Source organism: Canis aureus, chromosome 26 (assembly GCF_053574225.1).
Source record: "Canis aureus isolate CA01 chromosome 26, VMU_Caureus_v.1.0, whole genome shotgun sequence".
In the NCBI taxonomy this organism is placed as follows: domain Eukaryota; kingdom Metazoa; phylum Chordata; class Mammalia; order Carnivora; family Canidae; genus Canis; species Canis aureus.
In genome coordinates this window covers 6758432-6779046 of record NC_135636.1, presented here as the reverse complement: position 1 = coordinate 6779046, position 20615 = coordinate 6758432, and the positions used below count along the sequence as shown (strand labels likewise).

The 20615-nt window shown below is 42.2% G+C and overlaps 1 long non-coding RNA gene across 1 annotated transcript; it reads left to right on the top strand.

Annotated features, from left to right (window-relative positions):
* Positions 1–7014: 7014 nt before the first annotated feature.
* On the top strand, positions 7015–16741 carry LOC144298771 (uncharacterized). Its single transcript, XR_013365656.1, has 3 exons — positions 7015–7204; positions 12072–12142; positions 16518–16741. It is a non-coding gene; the product is annotated as an uncharacterized LOC144298771 (long non-coding RNA).
* Positions 16742–20615: the final 3874 nt, after the last annotated feature.

The following is a 20615-nucleotide window of genomic DNA, read 5'->3' as shown; positions in this document are numbered from 1 at the left end:
GAATCTGTTTCTTCCTCTGTCTATGTTTCTGCCTCTCTCTGTGTGCCTCTCATGAATAAATAGATAAAATCTTAAAAAAAAAAAGCTTCTTTCTCCATCTCTGTCTGCCCATAACCCTGCTAGCACTCTTGCTCTCTCTAAATAAATAAAGAAAGAAACAGACATTATAGGACACCAAGAATAGAAGGATAAAAGGTCATTGGCAAGGGACAAAGCACAAGACTGGAATGACTTCTCATTAGCTATACTAAGTGGAGTAGACAAAAGTGGAGCAAAGCACTGAATATTGTAATATTATAAAGGAAAATCATTTCAAATATGGAACTCTATGTTCAGAAAAACTATCAGACAAGTAAACAGGAAAATGAAGTTAACTAGTCATGAGAATCTCCAAAGTTTATCTTATACACAACTTTCTTAGGAAATTAATAAAATGTACCCCAGCAAAATAAAGGAAAAATATGGGAAATAGTGGAAATAGTGGGCTCTAGCAGAGAGAAATGAAGTCTTAGGATTGCCACTGCTGCTGTAAACCTGGGAGAAATCTTTCCAGGTTGGGTCTGAAGGACACAGGCTCTGGGAGGAAGCATCTGAAGAGCATAATGTAATGGACTTTCTGACTGAAAAGGTGAGATGATAGAGCAGCTTAAAAATATGATGGACATATGACGCTTTTGTCAACAAGAAACAAGAAAGCAATTTAAAAATCTAGGGAAAAACAAACACAAAGTAGATAATAGAGTTCTGTTCTAAACAGAACGAAAACTGAAAAGTGGAATGATTTTGAACAACCAATGGAATGTAAGAAAAGAGGAACCATTCGGCTTTGATCTTAGAATAAATTTTATTTATCTGGCATTGGACCCATGTTGAAGAAATTGTAATACTAGAACAATACCTGATCTGGCAGCAAATGGTATTTTTATAATAAAAAATGCATATTATACCTACTAGCTTTCCAATTATGGATCTAGACTATGAGAAAGTCATGGCAAGTTAATTGTTATTACATATAAATAGGAGGCAAATGTGAATAACTGATGATGTGAAATCAGAGGGTTGATTGAAGTTAGGGCAATGAGATGAGAGATCAGGGGATAGCCTTTATTTGCATAGAAGCAGTATGTGTCAAACAACTGATGCAAAACCATGGCTAATACTAAGGATAAAAGCAGAAGAATATTTTTAAAAACTGTAATGGGACAAAAGAAAAAAACTAACAGCTAAGAGTATAACTATCAAGCATTGTGAGGAAAAGCAAGGAGAAAGAAGGTATCAAGATATCTCTCACATTGAAGAATCAATGCATTTTTGTTAACTTTGTTAAATGTTAAGGCATTTAATAGGCCAGTCCTCAGCCCCCTGGAAGCTTGAAATCCGCCAGGGTGAGCATATTTACAACACAGGAAGTGGCAAAAGTTACAAATTAGGAAGCAACCAAAGAAATAGCTTCTGGAAGGTGTGAGTGGCTCAGTCAATTAAGTAAGTGTCTGACTTTGGATCTCAGCTCAGGTCTTGATCTCAGGGCTGTGAGTTCAAGCCTCTGATTGGGCTCCACCCGGAGTATGGAGCTTATGTAAAAAAAAGTTTTTTAATTTAAAAAAAATGGAAAAAAAAGAATTAGCTTCTGGAAGGTTGTATCTAAAGAGGTTGGCAGACTATGACTGTTTAGCCACTGGTTCCTGTAAGTATATATTCTTATATACATATCTATTTATCACATGTTATTTATTTCTATCATCTATTACTTATGTTTATATATTATTTTATGAATTTATTTATAATGTGTATTTAAAACATTTTTTTTTTAAATCACCAGGTACTGCCCCTTGAGCCTAACTGAAGGGGCAGGCAACCAGAGGAAGTGATGAATCAATTACTGGGAAGCCAACAGGAGTATCAGAATCAAAGATGGGAGTGAGAGAGGGACACTTCCCTAGCAAAAGAAAGCATTTGCAGAGGCCCAGAGGTTAGAAGTAAAGAGCTAACCAGGAAGGTGGGGAATAGATAATCAGCATAATATTTTACAGCATGAGAAGTATGATTGAGTGACTCAATCTCAGAGAAAAGCAAGGCTCTAGGCATTTTTAGGGCACTTGATGGTTTCATATCATTACGTAGAAAGGCTTCACGGTGTTGTGTACACTCCTGCCTGCTGTATGTTTCCTGTGTACCATCCTGAAATTGGAACGCATTTTACAACTCTGGTCAGCCTGGCAGTAGTATTTTTTCTTTATTTTTTTATTGGAGTTAAATTTGCCAACATAGAGCATAACACCCAGTGCTCATCCTGTCAAGTGCCCCCCTCAGTGCCCGTCACCCATTCATCCCCACCCCCCGCCCTCCTCCCCTTCCACCACCCCTAGTTCGTTTCCCAGAGTTAGGAGTCTTTATGTTCTGTCTCCCTTTCTGATATTTCCCACACATTTCTTCTCCCTTCCCTTATATTCCCTTTCACTATTATTTATATTCCCCAAATGAATGAGAACATACACTGTCTTTCTCCGACTGACTTACTTCACTCAGCATAATACCCTCCAGTTCCATCCACATTGAAGCAAATGGTGCGTATTTGTCGTTTCTCATGGCTGAGGAATATTCCATTGTATACATAAAACACATCTTCTTTATCCATTCATCTTTCGATGGACACCGAGGCTCCTTCCACAGTTTGGCTATTGTGGACATTGCTGCTAGAAACATTGGGGTGCAGGTGTCCCGGCGTTTCACTGCATCTGTATCTTTGGGGCTGGCAGTAGTATTGATACAATCATCATTTCCTGCATATGCTCCTCAGAACTTGTATGTCTTTAGCTTGGAAGAAGATATTGAAGGCAATAGTGGAACATCCTTTTAATAAGGGCTGTGTTTTCAATGTTGTTAGTGGTATCGGAGGGTGACATCGTATAGCAAAACAAACATAAGAACATCAAAGTCTCCCAGTTGAAAAGCTATCCAAAGCTGCCAAACTCAGCATGAACAAGTATTAGAGAAACATCATCCCATTTATTTAATTGACGTTGTTTCCTTGCCATACATGAAAGAGTGATCTAAAATTTAAAAATCTGTGTGTAAAAAAGTCTTTAAAATCTCATTAAATTAAATTAAATTAAACAAAATTAAAATTAAAATGCCAAGGGATAAGAAACACGTATCAAATTTAATTGATGATATTTTTCCTTTGATGGCACATAAAAATTACAACACTACTAATAATTATAGCATTTTATAGTCAGTGAAATGAGGCATATATATATTCTTTGTAAAAGTAGAATTATCTCTCTCTAAACCTTTTGCACTAAGCATTTTTTTTACACTAAGTACTTGTTTAACGGAATCAAATTAACACCAGTTGTTAAAACAGCAGCAAAATGTTTCTGGCTAAACTCATTCATAAGAATGCTCTGCCCTCTGGGACACTTTATTCCCTGATCCTCCACTTTCTTTATTGTGAGTTATTGCAAACCCTTCTCAATTGGGGAGTCTGAGGAAAGTTGACAAAACGGATGCCTAAAGAGTCCCATTACCTGTTACCCCCTAGGAGGGTATACTGGGGGATGAATATTCTGTCCCAGCTTTCTGTCCGTGGAGTGATCCTAGGACTTTGCTCTCCTTCTACCTGCTTCCCAAACCAAACAAACCCCAAGTAGAAGCCCTCCTGCTGGCTTTGTAGTGGACTAAGCATTCAGAGTTGCTCCCTTGGGCAAGGGAGATACGAGGTTTGCACTCAGAGCATGGGAACTTGCTAGAAGAATCCCCCACAGTTGGGGGCTTGTCCCAGGGTGTTCATTTTAAACCCTAAGTACATTCACTGCCTGAGGCACTTTAGGAAAATAAATGATCCTGGGGTCTTGGCTTTGGAATGTCATTTTCCCCCCTGATACCTGTTTTTTGAAAGACAAAGGGTGGCAGTAAAGCAAAGTGCAGGTGAACATGGGCCCAGCCTTCAAGTCTGTCTGCCCTTTTTGCTTAATGACTTTGAGTTAGAGCATTCAACTTCATTTTGTCTGAGACTCGGTTTCCCCATTTGGAGACAGGGTAAATAATGCGTCTTTTGCAAGCTAAGATTGAGGATTGAAAACCACAGTTTTCAGCATGCTCAATGCTCCCCAAGAGGCTCCTGCTGTTCGTCATTAGAAGGAAGAAAACAAGGAAGCTGAGAATAGTAAAGGATTGATAATGAAGGATTATTACTTTTAGAGATTGAAAAGAGCTGAGAAATAATCTAGTCCGAGCCTCTCATTCTACAAACAAGAAAAGTCAAATTCTGACCCAGACCAAGACTTTCATAAGACAAGAGGAAAAGTTTAGTGTCAAAGCTGGGCCGCCTTGCTGTACACTTGGTAGAAATTTCCTACAAGTAATGGCAACCACACACGGACTTAGACCAGCTGGATTTTTAAGTTTTACTTTAATATCATAGACTGAAAGAATGTGGCTCAATATTTTGGTGTTTCTAGTGTAGGCCATGTTTGTCAAAGGCAGTTAAAATAAAAAAGCTTAAGCTTTCTTCCTCCTTAAATTAGAGTTTAAAATATAAAATTCAGGTGAAGATGGGAATTCAAATTTAAAAGGCCAAGAGAAGGAAGACTGAAGAACTAGAAGATACGCATTTTGTCTTTCACAGGAAACAAATTCTTCATTCCGTGGTACAGCCAACCATAGCTTGCAAGATGAATGATATTTTCTGTCAGTGGTACACTTTTCCAGTTACATGAAACCCTGGTTTTGCGGGACAGACTCTGGTAGAGCAGTTACTGTGTCGAACTTTCACGGCTTCCCCCTGGAGCCAAACCTGTATGCACAGAGCATCCTGAGGTTGATAAGGAGTCTCGCGTTGAAATGTTAAACCACCACCACAGGTACTGGCACCTCTTTTCCCCGGAGCATCCCCTGTACAGGCTGCATCATTTTGATCTCAGACGAAGTGAAGAGAACAAGGTTCTTTGCAAGGGTTCAGGCACGTCCCTCCCGCCTCCATTATTTTTGCATTTCTGAAAAATGTTTATACTTTCACTCATTATTTTTTAAATCAACTTCTCTCTTTATTGGTTGCATACCCACTTCATCTGGTTCCTAAGTGATAACATCAGGACACATGCAGTTTCCTTATACTAGCTAACTATTTTCCTAAGATACAGTGAGAGAAATAAAGAGGAAAAGCAATAAATGTCTATCTGAGATAGAGGTGTATCAAGCAGTCATGCCGCATCCCAGTTGCACCGGGGGTTACAGGGATGCCAACATGCATTAACACTCATGCATCTGCATGCCAAGAGGAGTCTGTTTTATTGTAAGTGAATTAAAAATGGAAAGCTATTGCATCTTCTTCATGTCCCAGAAAAATGTAAGGAAAAAAATCATTATTTTTCCTCCAAACTGTGCATAGAGTGAAGGAAAATCATCTGGCCTTATTTCTTACAAAACTAAGAAAGGTTACTAACATGGCAATTGCAAATCCAAGGATAGCTGGTGGAGGTTCAGGTTGCAGAGCCTTATGACAGCTGGGCAGGTCCAAGTTCCCCAAGTTCTAAGTGTGGCAGCTGGGGTCGCAGGGCCTCGGGAGGCCTTGGGATGGCTGCGTTGCCACGGCAGCTCGCGGGAGAAGCCCTCAATGGCTATCCCTCTTGTCCTCTCCCTACAACCTGCTTGTGTTTTTTTCCAAGGACTTTGGTTTTGAGGTCCTGGTTTCAGAGACAAATGAAGATCTGATAGGATTCAGCACAAAACAAGACCCTTCCCCTGAACTTTGTTTTCTTTTGACTGTAAAACCAGAGTCACACATCTGACAGGCTCATCAATAAACAGAAGAATGGATTACGAAGAATGAAGAAGAATTAATTACTTATAAAAATGGCATTCCAAGGCAGAGGAGGCCTGGATAGCCTCATCTGCTTGTTCCACTGGCAGGAACCAAAGCTGGACCTGTGCCATCCCAGTTCATGCACAGGCGGAGGGAACCTCAAGGCCACACTGCACAAGACATGTCCCTGGACCTGTAGCACCCATTCTGCCTGCTGACAATGGGGGCTGCTATTACCTGGAACTCTCTGCCTTGAGGCTCTGTCATCCAAACAATGACAGACAGGAGGTGTGTGGATAAAAATCATTGTCAAGGGGGTTCTGCAGCTTCCTCCCCACAGCCGCTCCCCGGAGGGACTGAGAGGCACTGCCCAGGGTACATGAAAACAGTTCTATAAATTCCTTTGCATCTTACATCCCCTTGTCCCTGCTGGGGATTTCTGAGTTCACCTTACAACTAAACTCCTTGCACTTGATTCCTGGCTTCAGGGTGCGCTCCTGGGGGAACCCAGGCCAAGGCCTAGCTATGCGCGCGCGCACACACACACACACACACACACACACACACTTGCTCTCTTGAGCACAGTCTTCATGCTCTCATGCCTGAGTTCTATTCTCCTGTCACTTACCATAGAAAGGGCATGATGAGTGTTATGATCCACTCCTCAAGACACCTGTCTGGGATGTGTCCTCTTTTCTTCCTGCTTAAAAGGAATAGTGCAGATGACAACTACAAAAATAGACTCTCATGGTTAAAAGAGTCTAAATGTTGGTGTCTATAAACACAATATGTAAATGGATTAAGTTTTCCTTTCAAAACACCTGACCTTTTGCTTTAAATGCAATGTTAACTAGCTTTGAATCCAAAATATTTGCATCTTGCAATTTCTGTCTACAGTCTCTGAAACAGCTTATGGAGAACATTCCTCATTCAAGATGGTAAAAGATAGGGTGGGGAGTGCTGATACCTCACTCAAAGACAGGAAGTGGAAGAGAACAAAGGGGAATCAATGGATTGCCTAGAACACTATGAGAGACATATTTTTTCATCTACTCTGATGGCTCCAGGGTAGGATCCAGGGAAAGAAGAATGGCACATTGCGGACTACAGAGCACCCCTCCCCCAAGAATAGCTCTTCTTTGAATTATGATCTCAGAATGGTTGTTTATAATTAGAAATGTTACCAGGACACACTGGTTCCTACTGTCCTGCTGTACTTGCCTGCTAGTATTAACAGCCACACCAGGATTCAAAAGGCTGCTACACATTGCATTGGCTTTTCCCTATCTGAGATTGCTGAGCATTTACTGAAGGTTTACTACATGCCAGCCAGGGGGATAAAGTCCTCTAGAAAGGTGATTCAAATAATCCTCCTGAGAGCTCTCCAACAGCTTTGCCAAGGTAACCCAATCTGTGGATGAGAAAGCTGAGACTCAGAAAGATGAGGTAATTTGTCCAAAGCCACAGGAAAAGCCTGGTGGAGATGAGATTTGAACTCTGGTCTTTCTGAGTCTAGAGATTCCAGTTTAAGTCATAATACCAGCTGTTCCTTGAAAAGCAACCCCAACCCTCTCCCTGTCTGACCTGATGGCTGTATGGGATATATATTCTCAAAAGGACATTGTGCCTCTTGAGAATGGGTTCGTGTGTAATATGGGGTATGTGAAACTGAAGTGATAGACAAGGCATAGTTTCTGGAAAAGTCACATAGTTGATAGTTGAAATGTCATTTTCACACTAAAGCAAATGCACTGTGGCTGCCAATACTAAGACTCAAGACTTTTGATGGGACATTGAGCTTCTTTTCAGGGCCAGGTGGTGGCTCAGCCTCTGGTGCTTACTCACCTGAGCCCCTCTTCCCTTCTTGTTCCCCCCACCCCTACTCCAATGTCACAAAGTACCCACACGTGGTCATATCGCCCATGATCCTGACCCATTGTTGCTAATTTGGAAAGATGCACTGAGGTAAGTCCACCGAGTGACTGCATCCTCTGGTACCCAGGATACAGTTCCAACTTGCTGCTGTCATTCTGTCAGTGGGTTCACACTGAAACCCTTACCTTGCACTTCATTAGTCCTAGAAGACTTAGCACTTACCAAGGTGGGCATGGATCCCAATGCATGGGCTCAATGACAGAGATAAATATTGACCAAAAAATGACATTTGTGAACATTTATTGCACATTCTGAGAATGGGAATGAAGGAAAAGATTACATTGAGACCAAAACTCAGAAATGGATTTGGTTTGGCAGACCTGGAAGGCTTCTTAAAGGAAGTGATATTGAATATGTCTCTAAAGGCTTGGTTGTTGGAAGAATACACCAACTGAAGACTGGGACATGTCGTTCTCAACCCTGGCTGCACATTTCAATCACTGAAAGGACTTTAAAAATATACTCCTGCCCAGGCTATACCAAGACTGATTTAGATCAGAATCACTGGAAAGGACATAGGCATCCCTATTTTTAAGTTCCCAGGTGACCCTAATGTTCAGCCAAGTTCAAGAGGCTTGGGCTGGAGCTGAGGCAGGTGCAGAGGCTTGAGACCAGCATGTGTCCAGAGGGTGCATGTGGAGGAGGTGTGGACAGGTGGACAGAGGCTATCAAATAAGCATGGGCAAACTGGGCAGGAGGCTGTTCCAGTGTCTAGCCCAGGAAAAAAAAGTGGTGGTGGTATTAGAGCTAGAGAGAGACCAACTCCACGAAGAAACAGGATGGGATATATCATCTAGGACTTGGCATGGATGGGTGAGAAGCCGAGGGAGGGATGGGCCAGTCACGACTCCTGGTAGATTCTCAGCATGAGTAACAGGTATGATTTGTGTTCTGTTTGCTAATTGATTTAGCGTCATCCCTGATGAAAACTGAGAGGGCCGTCAGCAGGAAGCTCACCTGCAGTAGCAATAAATAGCCCTGCTCATGTTGGGCCAGCTCTCTGTGGGGCTGGGCAGGCAGCCGGGAACAGGGCTTGTCTGTAATGACCTCCAATGTGGAAAGAAAAAGAACTTTCACATCCTGACTCTAAAACTCTCTCTTCGCCCTGTGAGTCAGTACATAAACTTTAATTCAGACATTGGCAGTGCTGTCAACAGCTCGTATGTCATTAGCAGAGAGCTGCTGAAGCTCCATGTGCTAGGGAACAGGCTGCTTTTGCTGCCTTCCTTAGAGGTCAGAACCTCCTTTATTTGTGGAAACTTCAAAGACAAGGTCTTTCTGGACTGTGGGAAAGAAGCTGAGATACAGAACTTTACCTCTGGCCTCTGTCCAGTGGCTGACCCATCCAGGCCAGGGTTCTCCCTCTCTGAGTGATACATATGTCACTCTGCACACCTGGTGAAGTGTGTAACCACAGTGCTGGAGGCCTGGGCTAGATCTCGTGAGGTCGCCACCGAAAGCCCAGGAACGCAGCAGACCATGCTGAAAGAAAGCAGAGTATTAGCTTTCCACAAGTGTGGGTATGGGTGCTACCAACAAGTAATAGCATAGGTAGGAAAATGAGCAATAGCCTCTCCTAACTTGGTTGTCCTCAAAAACTATGTCTGCTGACTCCTCTTCAGAACTGCTGGGGGTGGGGGTTGGCAAAAACCCCTGGGAAGAGCAAAGCCTCTCATCTGTAGGAGAACCTGAGCTCCAAAGCCCAATTCTACCTGATAGGAAAATTCTAACAAAACCTCCAAAGTCCATTACATGAAACTAAAGCTCAGCACAAGTTGTTAATGATTTGAATCTGCTACACATGGTATGAGTCCTTATAAACTAATAGCAGACCTGGTAAGTCCTAACTTGTCCATGGGCAAGGGGATGGGGAGCATGAACTACAATTTAAAATATAACACTAACTGCATGTACTAGCTGAAGAAATCACCCAACAAAACCACCCTGAAAGGTTTTTAAAATAGAAGGTGGTGTAGCTATTGTAAAATGATGCTGAGGAAAACCAGAAGCATTTCAAAGGTTTTGAAGTCTCATTATATTTGAAACAGCCTAGGTTTGCTGCTATATAGTTTATGAGCCTGAAAATGAAATTACAGGACATAAAATAGAAAAAACCTAATCAATATCATATAACCAGGAAGCTTGGAAATTTAAAGGACTTCTCATGTGCTACAGTTGAGGCCCCAAATGCCAGGAGAGAGCATATGGAGAGGAAGTTGGAGGTCAGATTACACCCCTGTTACCTTGTCCAAGTGCAACGGTTCTTCCATCAGCCTGATTTTGAGGTCTAAAGTCCAAGACATGGATGACTTTGGCTCCTTCACCTCCTCATTCTCATTTGTATTCTTCCTTCTCATAGCAGGCAGACTCAGTGTGAAATGAGCAGTTATTTTATCATTCAGAACTTGTAAAGACTTCCTGATCTTATTTCCACACGAGTAGTAAATTGTTAAGAGATATTCTCTGAAGACAAAGAAAGGATGAAGTTCTCCTTTTCCTCCATCACAAGAGATGATTGAAGCTCTTCATACCTTCCCCTCTCCACCATTCTAGGGCTCAGGACAGCTTTTGAAAGTTGTGGCTTTGATGAAAAAGGTTGGCAACAAATTCCAGATATCACAGTTCCTAGATGTGTGACCTGGGACAAGTCATTCCTTGAACCTTACTTTTCTCAACTAGTAATGGAGATAGATCTCTACTCAAATATCACTCCCTTGGAGACTCCTGACCCAGCCACCTGATCAATAATGGTCCCATCTCTCCATTTGGAAAAATTCTTCTTATTTTATTTTTAATCAGTGACATTCTACTCTATTTCTCTTTGTTGATGTGTTAACAATAGAAGGCAACCTCCTGGGTGCTGCATTCCTGCCCCTAGAACAGGCCTCATCTTAGTAACAGCAAGTGTAATCATGAATAAGGTCAGTTAATAGATACATTGAGAGGCAGGAAAGCCATAGGATAAATGCAGGAAATAACAACATGTATGGGTAGATAAGAGGAATACAAAGCTCACAGTGAGGAAGTACAAAGTGTGGTCAGAGTGTTAGGGAGTAAGTCAGCAGAAGGAGGAAGGCACTGATACTGTGGCAGAGTCCAGACACCAAAGATGTGAGAGGCCTGTTCCAAAATCCCAATGTCAACTCATGAAATACTGGAAAAGACATACATTGGTCTCTGTTCCTAGTTCCTGACATAGAGCTCCTAAAACCCTTGTACCTTCCTTGGTGATAGGAGTACTTTTGTTCTCTGGATGGGGACTAGTCACCAGAAAAAAATCAAGCCATGACTGGAGAAGAGAGACAGGTTTGAAGTAGAGTTAATAATCGACTGCACCAGTACAATGAAGCCTCCATAAAAAATGGGGGTTCAGAAAACTGGATTGATGAACACATATCAGTGGTGCACTCCAACTCCATGGAGACAGAAGGTCTCTGCTCAGGACTGTTTCAGACCTCACTCCATGTACCTCTTCATGGTTGTTCATTCATGTCCTTAATTACATTCTTTATAATAAACCAGTAGGGGGATCCCTGGGTGGCGCAGCGGTTTGGCGCCTGCCTTTGGCCCAGGGCGCGATCCAGGAGACCCGGGATCGAATCCCACGTCGGGCTCCCGGTGCATGGAACCTGCTTCTCCCTCTGCCTGTGTCTCTGCCTCTCTCTCTCTCTCTCTCTCTCTCTCTCTGTGTGACTATCATAAATAAAAATTTTAAAAAAAGAATTAGAATTATAATAAACCAGTAGATATTCCCTGAATTCTGCGAGGCTTTCTAGCAAATTACTAAGTCCAGTGAGGGGGATGTGGGAACCCTGATTTTAAACCAGTCAGTCAGAAGCACAGATGATACCTGGACTTGTGATTGTCATCTAAAATGGGGGAGCCAGAGTTTTGTGGGGCTGAGCCCTTAACCTGTAGGGTCTGCACTAACTCAGCTTAGTATCAGAATTGAATTGAATGATAGGTTGCCCAGATGATGTCACAAATTGCCTGATATGTTGCGCATCTGGTCACAGAAGTGTTCTGTGTGAGTGTGTAAAGGACAATAAAAGAGTGTGTTTCCTTAGACACTTCAACATCACTGAGTATTTGTGCATTGACCTTATGTGCAAAATCAAGTACCATGGGGCACATAGAAAGAATGGCTTCACTGTTTATCATCCAGGTGGGGAGAGGAGTGGATACTCCAGATGCCTCACCCTGTGCCCCTCCCACCCTCCCTTGAGTCCACCTGCTTTGTGGACGACAATTCCAGGTGTACTGATAGCACTCTACTGCAAGCACCTTCTTGTGCCCTTTGCCTGAAGGTTCTCCCTCACTTGTTTCTTCATAGGCCTGTGCAGTTTCACTCTTCAGGAAAGCCAATACTCCTGGGAACAACAGGATCATCCCTCAAAGCAGATGGTAATCACTGGGTCAAAGCTCCAGGCTCCCTGTCTGGGATGGGTCTGTGAAGTTCCTCAGAGGTTCCTGGCTGGCGTTGAATCCCAAATGCCCATGCAATATTTGCTCACTAACACACACATCACACATCATAGTTTTTTCTCCCTGTTCTGTCTTATTTTCCTTGCTCCTCCCCAACTCACTGGGATCCCCTCTAAATAGATAACCTGCCCCTAAGTCCTTATCTCAGGGCCTGTCTTCAGGGACACCAAAATTAAGCATGTACACAGTAATTGATAACCTAGAATATATGACATTAAATCAGAAGCATAGAATCAAAGTTGCTTAAAATAAGAAATTGACCTTTCTGAGGAAGATGACATTACTCTGGTCCCTGACCATCAGTGCAAGAAAGTTTTTTTATGGCAGGACTTTGAAGGATTGGTAGGATTTTCATAGTGGAATAGAGAGGAAGAGGATGAAAGGGTACAGAAAAATGCAAGGAAGGAGAGAAGATGAGGAAAAGTGGTCTTTGAGAATAGGAACATGATATTGTGATGGAGGTTGATGTACTGAATTGAAGAAAGTCCAAGAAGTATTGATTGGGATTGGATTATAAAAGATCTTGGATCTGTAATCATCAAGACAGCATGGTACTGGCAACAAAACAGACACATAGGTCAATGGAACAGAACAGAGTATCCAGAAATGGACTCTCAACTCTATGGTCAACTCATCTTTGACAAAGTAGGAAAGAATATCCAGTGGAAACAAGACAGTCTCTTCAATAAACAGTGTTGGGAAAATTGGACAGCCACATGCAGAAGAATGAAAATGGACCACTTTATTACATGATACACAAAAAAATAAATTCAAAATAGATTAAAGACCTAAATGTGAGACAGGAATCTATTAAAATCCTAGAGGAGAACACTGGCAGCAACCTCTTTAGCCTCAGCTACAGCAACTTCTTCTAGACACGTCTCCAGAGGCAAGAGAAACAACAGCAAAAATGAACTACTGGGATTTCATCAGGATAAAAAGATTCTGCACAGCAAAGGAAATAATCGACAAAATGAAAAGGCAACCTACAGAATGGGAGAAGATATTTGCAAATGACATGAGATAAAGGGCTAGTATCCAAGATCTACAAAGCAATTATTAAACTCAACACCCCCAAAAAACAAAAGAATCCAATCAAGAAATGAGCCGAAGACATGAACAGACATTTCTCCTAAGAAGACATACAAATGGCCCACAGACATATGAAAAAATGCTCGATATCTCTTGCCATGAGGGAAATACAAATCCAAACCATAATAAGATACCACCTCTCCCCAGTCAGAATGGCTAAGATTAACTCAGGAAACAACATATGTTGGTGAAGATGCAGAGAAAGGGGAACCCTCTTGCCCTGCTAGTGGGAATGCAAACTGGCGCAGCCACTCTGGAAAACAGTGTGGAGGTTCCTCAAAAAGTTAAAAATAGAGCTACCCTACAACCCATCAATTGCACTATTAGGTATTTATCCAAAGTATACAAACATAGTGATTTGAAGGCACACAGGCACTCCAATGTTTATAGCGGTCATACCCACAATAGCCAACATATAGAAAGAGCCAGATCTCCATTGACAGATGAATGGATAAAGAAATGTAGTGTATGTGTGTGTATTGATGGAATATTACTCAGCCATCAAAAAGAATGAAATTTTGCCACTTGCAGTGACACTGATGGAACTAGAGAGTATTATACTAAGGGAAATAAGTCAGAGAAAGGCAAATACTACATGATTTCACTCCTTTTTTTTTAATTTATGATAGTCACACACACACACAGAGAGAGAGAGAGAGAGAGAGAGAGAGAGAGAGGCAGAGACACAGGCAGAGGGAGAAGCAGGCTCCATGCACCGGGAGCCCGACGTGGGATTCGATCCCGGGTCTCCAGGATTGCGCCCTGGGCCAAAGGCAGGCGCCAAACCGCTGCGCCACCCAGGGATCCCCCATGATTTCACTCCTATATGGAATTTAAGAAATAAAACAGATGAACATAGGGGAAGGGAAGGAAAAATAAAAATGGAGAGTGAAGCAAACCATAAGAGACTCTTAACAAGAGGAAACTAAGGGTGGCTGAAGGGGAGGTAGGTGAGGGATGGAGTAATTGGGTGATGGGCATTAGGAGGGCACGTGATGTAATGAGCACCAAGTGTTACATACAACTGGTGCATCATTAAATTCTACCCCTGAAACACTGTATGTTAACTAATTTCAATTTAAATAATTAAATAAAAAATTAAAACAAAACCAAAACAAGAACAAATAAACAAGCAAAAGATCTTGGAGATTAGCTAAGATTTAGAAACTTGAATCCATAGGAAATTGGGAGCCATGAAGAGTTTTTGAACAGTGGCTTGACTGTGATAATAGAAGAGATTTCGTATTTGACTGGGTTAGAAGGATCCCAGTATGTAAGAGTGAAGATCGGACTACAAGGACCTGGGGTGGTCTCTCTGGGAGTGTGTGGGAGGGATAAATGTGAGGGAATGTGCTTGGAACTAAAGCACACCACCCAAACTCCTGTTAGAGTAGGTTGCATAGCTGCTGGGAAGGGTGTGGGCAGCAACCTGCAGCTTTCAGTGGCTTCAGAGAGACCCAGAGAACCACCTCACTCCTCTGGCTCATGCACAGTCTAGAAGCATAAAGGATGGATCACCTCAACCCAACTTGGATGAATTCTTATGGGCCATTTTCACTCTGGGGCTGCTCATCTTATTGACCAAGGTTGACACTGGGCATGCATCACAGCTCAGCTTCTCCCTCTGCCTACTCTTCTTCCTTTCCTCCTCCCACAGGTATCAAGTCCCAAAGGTATTTCTATTCTTTTTTTTTAAGATTTTATTTGTTTATTTTTTATTTATTTGTTTGTTTGTTTATTACCAAGAGAGAGCATGAGAGGTGGAAGAGGAGGGGCATAGGGAGGAACAGGCTCTCCATTGAGCAGAGAGCCCAACGTGGGGCTGAAGGCAGCTGCTTAACTGACCAAGCCACCCCGGTGCCCTGTGGAAGGTACTTCTTAATAATAAACACCTTGAGTGCTAAACTCAACCTCAAAATCTGCCTCTTATGAGCCCAGCCTGCAACAGGAAAAATGCAAAAGGATGAGGGGGTGAGGATAAAGTTGACGATTGCATTTGAAGGACAAAGCAGAAATGAGTTGGCTTCCAGAATAACTGGGGAGGATTTGGTAAAGAATGATCCCATCAAACAAACTTGAGGATTGATTGTAAGGTGTTGATTTCAAGGGGATTTGCTATGTTTGGTTTCAGAGATGTTGAGTTTAACTGTAAGGATCTAAAGAACCCATGTGATCTAGTATCCCCTACGATGGAGACAACTGGTTTTACCCTACTTCTTGTAACAGTTCTGGCTCCATGGCCACAGATTGGGCCAGTCCTGGTTCCCAGCCCCAGGTATGGTGATGTGAGCCAATCAGAATCCTTCAGTAGAATTTGCTAATTGGAAAGAATTAGTCATTATTTCCTCTGGTGCTGAAGCTGCTTTCTTCTGCAGCCATTATGTCACTTGTCACCAGGACAAGCCTGCATAGGAGTAAGAGTAAAGATGAGTACTTCTGTGATTGCATTACATTATATAAGACTCCCTTGAGGCAGATCAAAAAGTCTTGTGTTCACCTTGAAGAAACAAATGGCAATATTGTGGAGGGGGTCACTGGAATGTGGCCTGAAATGGTCCTGGTGCACAGCCATTGAGAAAACATGGAGCTCCGTCCCTCAACCACATGGAACCCAATTTTGCCAATGACCTGAATGAGCCTAGAAAGGATAAGAGCTGTAGATGAGAATGCAGCCTGGCTGACATCTTGACATCAGTCTCATGGGACCCTGAGCAGAGGATCCAGCAAAGTTTTGCCTGGACTCCTGGCCCACAGACACTGTAAGTTAATAAAACTATGTTTCCCTAAGCCACTAAGTTTATGGTGTTTATTATACAGCAATAAAAAACTATTATGCTGTCCTTCCCACATCTATAACTGGGAAATCCCACTTTCTGTCTTAAATTTATACAGGTTGGTTTTCTTCCTTTCCAACCAAGGGAGTTTGAGAGATGAGTGGCTCATAAATGTATAGAAAACTGATCCACCTAACAAAGAAGGGAGTTATGAACTCCAGGAAGACAGAATATTTGAAATGCATTATATTAATGGTCAAAAATATTTGATGACCTACTCTGGAGGAGGATTATCAAACACCTAGTATATCTAGACAGCCCTGGTATCTGGAATATCTGGGCCCAAACAAAAAACATATCTGTTTAGTCCAATCCAGGTGAAGAAGAAACAATAAGAATTTCATATTTTACTTTTATTGGTATTCCAGTCCAGGCAACAAATATGAATGACTTCAAACGAGTAGTTGGCAAAAAAGGAGAAAGTGACTAAGGTACAAAAGGGCATTGGAAGACCATGTTGCCGTCAGATCTACAGCTCCTGGATGATTGCTTGATTCTTGTCAGAGACTGTAAATATTCCATTCATTGCCATTACCAATAAATCATGGCTTTTGTTTGGATGGTATCACTAGTGTTTTTATCATAATCTTGATACATGCAATTGTAAATAAAAGTCACTACTTTAGCTGAAAAATATATATAAACAATAAAACAATGTGTATCTGTACTAATTGAGTTCAGAGCAGAGATAACTTCATTCAATTGCTATTTTTAAAATATTTTATTGATTTATGCATGAGAAACAGAGAGAGAGGCAGAGACATAGGCAGAGGTAGAAGTAGGCTCCCTGCCGGGAGCCCCCTGTGGGACTCGATCCCAGGACCCCAGGATCATGACCTGAGCCGAAGGCAGATGCTCAACCACTGAGGCACCCAGGTGCCCCTCAATTGCTGTTTCTTGAACATGGACAGTGATAGGTACAGTGCTGGAGTGAAGAGGCCATGGTGGGTGTGGTCTCTATCTTGCTCAGTTTACAGTCTGAGCCTTGCTGTCTTTGTGTTAGCTGCCCTGTGTTAAGGAGAAAAAGAACTCTGGATTCACAGAATGTTGAACTGTGGTGAGTTCAGCCTCCACATTCCACTAATAAGAAAAGGAGAATGGGAATAGTAAAATGGCAGATCTGGACTTGAACTCAGGTCTCTGGGCCAAGCCCTGGGCTGACACTCTTCTCTTGCAGCATGTCGGGCCTCTTGCTAAATATAAGGCATGACGGGTAGTCTGTGTCAGATGGCTTGGGCCTTGTGCTTCAACAGCTGTTTCATGGAGCTATGCTTTATTATACTAATTTTTAATTTGACTCAAAAGCCCCAGTATAAAAGATGAGAAGAGAGTTTTAAACTATCTTGTGGGAAATTGTTAGGTGGGAGGGTGTGGCACTTGTAAAATTCTTTATAGTACTGTCAGGATTTGAATGTGAAGAGAACTAAGGGCAGTAGGAGCTTTTCCTGACCCGTCACCTCCCTTTTGGACTTCGTTCTAAGAAGGAACAAACAAACTTTGGAGTGTCTTTAGGGTGGCTGTCTACATTACTGTACACCAGAAATTCTTGTGGATTTATTTAAAAATAATGATTATTATTTAATGAGTTAGGATAAAATTTTGGTTATTACCAATCTTAATGAGAATCTCCTTATAACAGCACCTCTGATCTTGCCAAAAAGATCCAGCATGAGCTTGATCACATATTCAGATCCAGGTGCCAATTTGCTGAAAATTTGAGGAACACATTGGGGGTGCAGGCTGCAAGATGCAGACTTGTGGAGACTCTTCAGGTCAGACCAACTGCTTCTTAGGTGGATAAATTAAAAGGAAAAGAAAATATTAAACAACATTTCAAGCTTAAAAATATGCAGGGAAGTAATTACTATCAAAGAAGGATGATGTGGACTTTTGGAGGAAAGAGGTTGCTGAGGTTGGGATGGATACATGGAAGGCTCTGGCAAAGTCCTCTTTACCTGAGTAGCAGTCACAAGAGTGCTTCCTAAATTATATGTACTTTTGTGTAATTTTCTATATTTCTGTTTTATAGCAAGTTAAGAACTAAAAATCATTCCCCAGGTGAATTTGATTTAGAGGTAGGGATGCCTTAACTTGCTGTATTCCAGCCATGGTACTAGATGTCCTCACATCCCCCAGTATTAATTTGAATTGCTTTGGGATAGCATATTGGGTTATTTTCATCTTATAATTTAGGAAACTGAAACTCAGCAAACTTTTGATGATGTATTATAATATAGCTAAGTATCTTGAAAATTCCAGTTTTCTTCAGACTCTTAATTATAGAGAACAAATTGCTGGTTACTAGAGGGGAGGGAGGTAGGGAATGGGGGAGATAGGTGATGGGGATTAAGGATGCGTCTGTCATGATGAGCAGTGAGTGATGTGTGCAAGTGTTGAATCACTAAATTGTACACCTGAAACTAATATAACACTGTATGTTAACTAACTGGAATTAAAATAAAAACTTAAAACAAAAAGAAAATTCTGGTTTTCTGGAAGGAGTGCCACATGTGGGGACCAGATGAAAAAGCTCAGGGTAAACCCCTTCCTTTGGTTTCACAGAACTCTAAAACACAGAAATTGGAGGGCACATTATAGGTAACATGCCATAAACACCTCTGCACTTTTCAATTAACACAGTAAGTCCAGAGAGAAAAGACCCTGCACCCAGAAAATTATTGAGGGGCATGTGTCCAAGTTTTCAGAAGTATGCCTCACCCTTTATTGACATTAATTCATTTAACCCTCTGACACTTTGTAGATGAGTAGTAATTAGAACTCAGGGAGGTAAAAGAACTTCAAGTCATGACTTGAAAGTGATAGATTTTGAACTTGATCCCTGTCGGGGTTCCTAGGTCTAAGCATAGGATTCTTAAGTGTATTCCAAGAGGACTTGTTCTGCCAGTGACAACGTAGAAAACCACCTTGGTGAACGTGTTGGACTGTGCTGTGTTGGTTATTCTCTTTTCCCCTTCCTGTGACACTGAATCCCTTGTCTACTCTTCTTTACTCTGCCCAGGGCCTGACTTGGCCATCCCCAGATTTCATCACCAGTCATCAAGTTTCCTTTGGGCTCGGGTTGCTGCAGGGCTTCAGCCAATGAAAGGCTCTCGCAAGAGACCAGCAAGTGGGAAGAAAGAGGATGGGGTATTTCTCTGCCTGCCATCTCCCAGCTTCCGCTTGGGTTGTGTGGCAATGCTGATCCTCTTTCATGCAGTTTCTTCCCCTATGCCAGCTTTCACAGGCTCTTACAAACACCAAGCCCGCTCCTTGCCCCTTCAGGCCAAAGGCAGTAATGGCTCCCTCTTGCTGCTCATCTCTGGATGCCTCAGTCTTCCTTCTTTGTTCCCTTAACTGTGCACATACTGTCACAAAGAGTCTCACCACTAAATTCTCTTAAGTTAAAACATTTGTGTAGAAGTCAGTTTCCTATCAAGACCCAGACTGATAGACTGGCCACATGTAGATGTGGGGTGAGCATGAACCTTACTCCACAAACTTGAGAATGAAAATCATGTCATGCTACTTAATGTTCTTTTTTTCAGTTCAATTCAATCTGACTCCAGGATGTCTGAGATTGGATGGTAGGACTCCCAGTGTAAGGCACCCTAAGTCTCTATGAAGATTACAGGGGTCTCATGCTCAGCAAAATAATTCTGTAAGTCTTCTCCATCTTCAGGATATCACCTGAAGTCACAGGGTCACCTCTGGGATTCTGCTGTTCAGTGCACACAGCCCATTGATGTCTGGAGGTCCTACTATGCTAAGGCTCAGCCACCCTGAATCCCAGGGCCCAGGTTCAGCGTCCTCAATTGTGCCCACAATTATACTCTGGCCTTCAGAGGTCCTGTCACTCCCTCAGAGCCCAGTCGAGCAGTGGACAAGTCCTCAGCATCCCCGAAACCCTGGGTATCTTTCTGTTCTTAGTCTTAATTTGCACAGCCTCCACTTCTCCTCTTGAATCAAGAAAGATCAAGGATTTGGGCTGTCTCCTTGACCAGGAGAAGAGGGGAAGATACAGAAAGGACAAAACACAAAGGTAATTCGAGATCAAGCTTGCAATGCACCAGAAAACCAAGACAGAGTAAAGTATACTCTATCACTTCCTTAGTAAGCTCTTGTGGTACCAGACACTGTTCTCACTCTTTAGGAAATAAGAATTGAAGTGAAAGGGAATATAAGGGAAGGGAGAAGAAATGTGTGGGAAATATCAGAAAGGGAGACAGAACGTAAAGACTGCTAACTCTGGGAAACGAACTAGGGGTGGTAAAAGGGGAGGAGGGCGGGGGGTGGGAGTGAATGGGTGACGGGCACTGGGGGTTATTCTGTATGTTAGTAAATTGAACACCAATAAAAAATTAAAAAAAAAAAAAAGAATTGAAGGAGACCCATAGCTGGTTAGCCCTACAAACCTGCCATGTGTCAAGGCCTTGTGGGAATTTTCCTGCCTGCCTGATGGAAAGAAA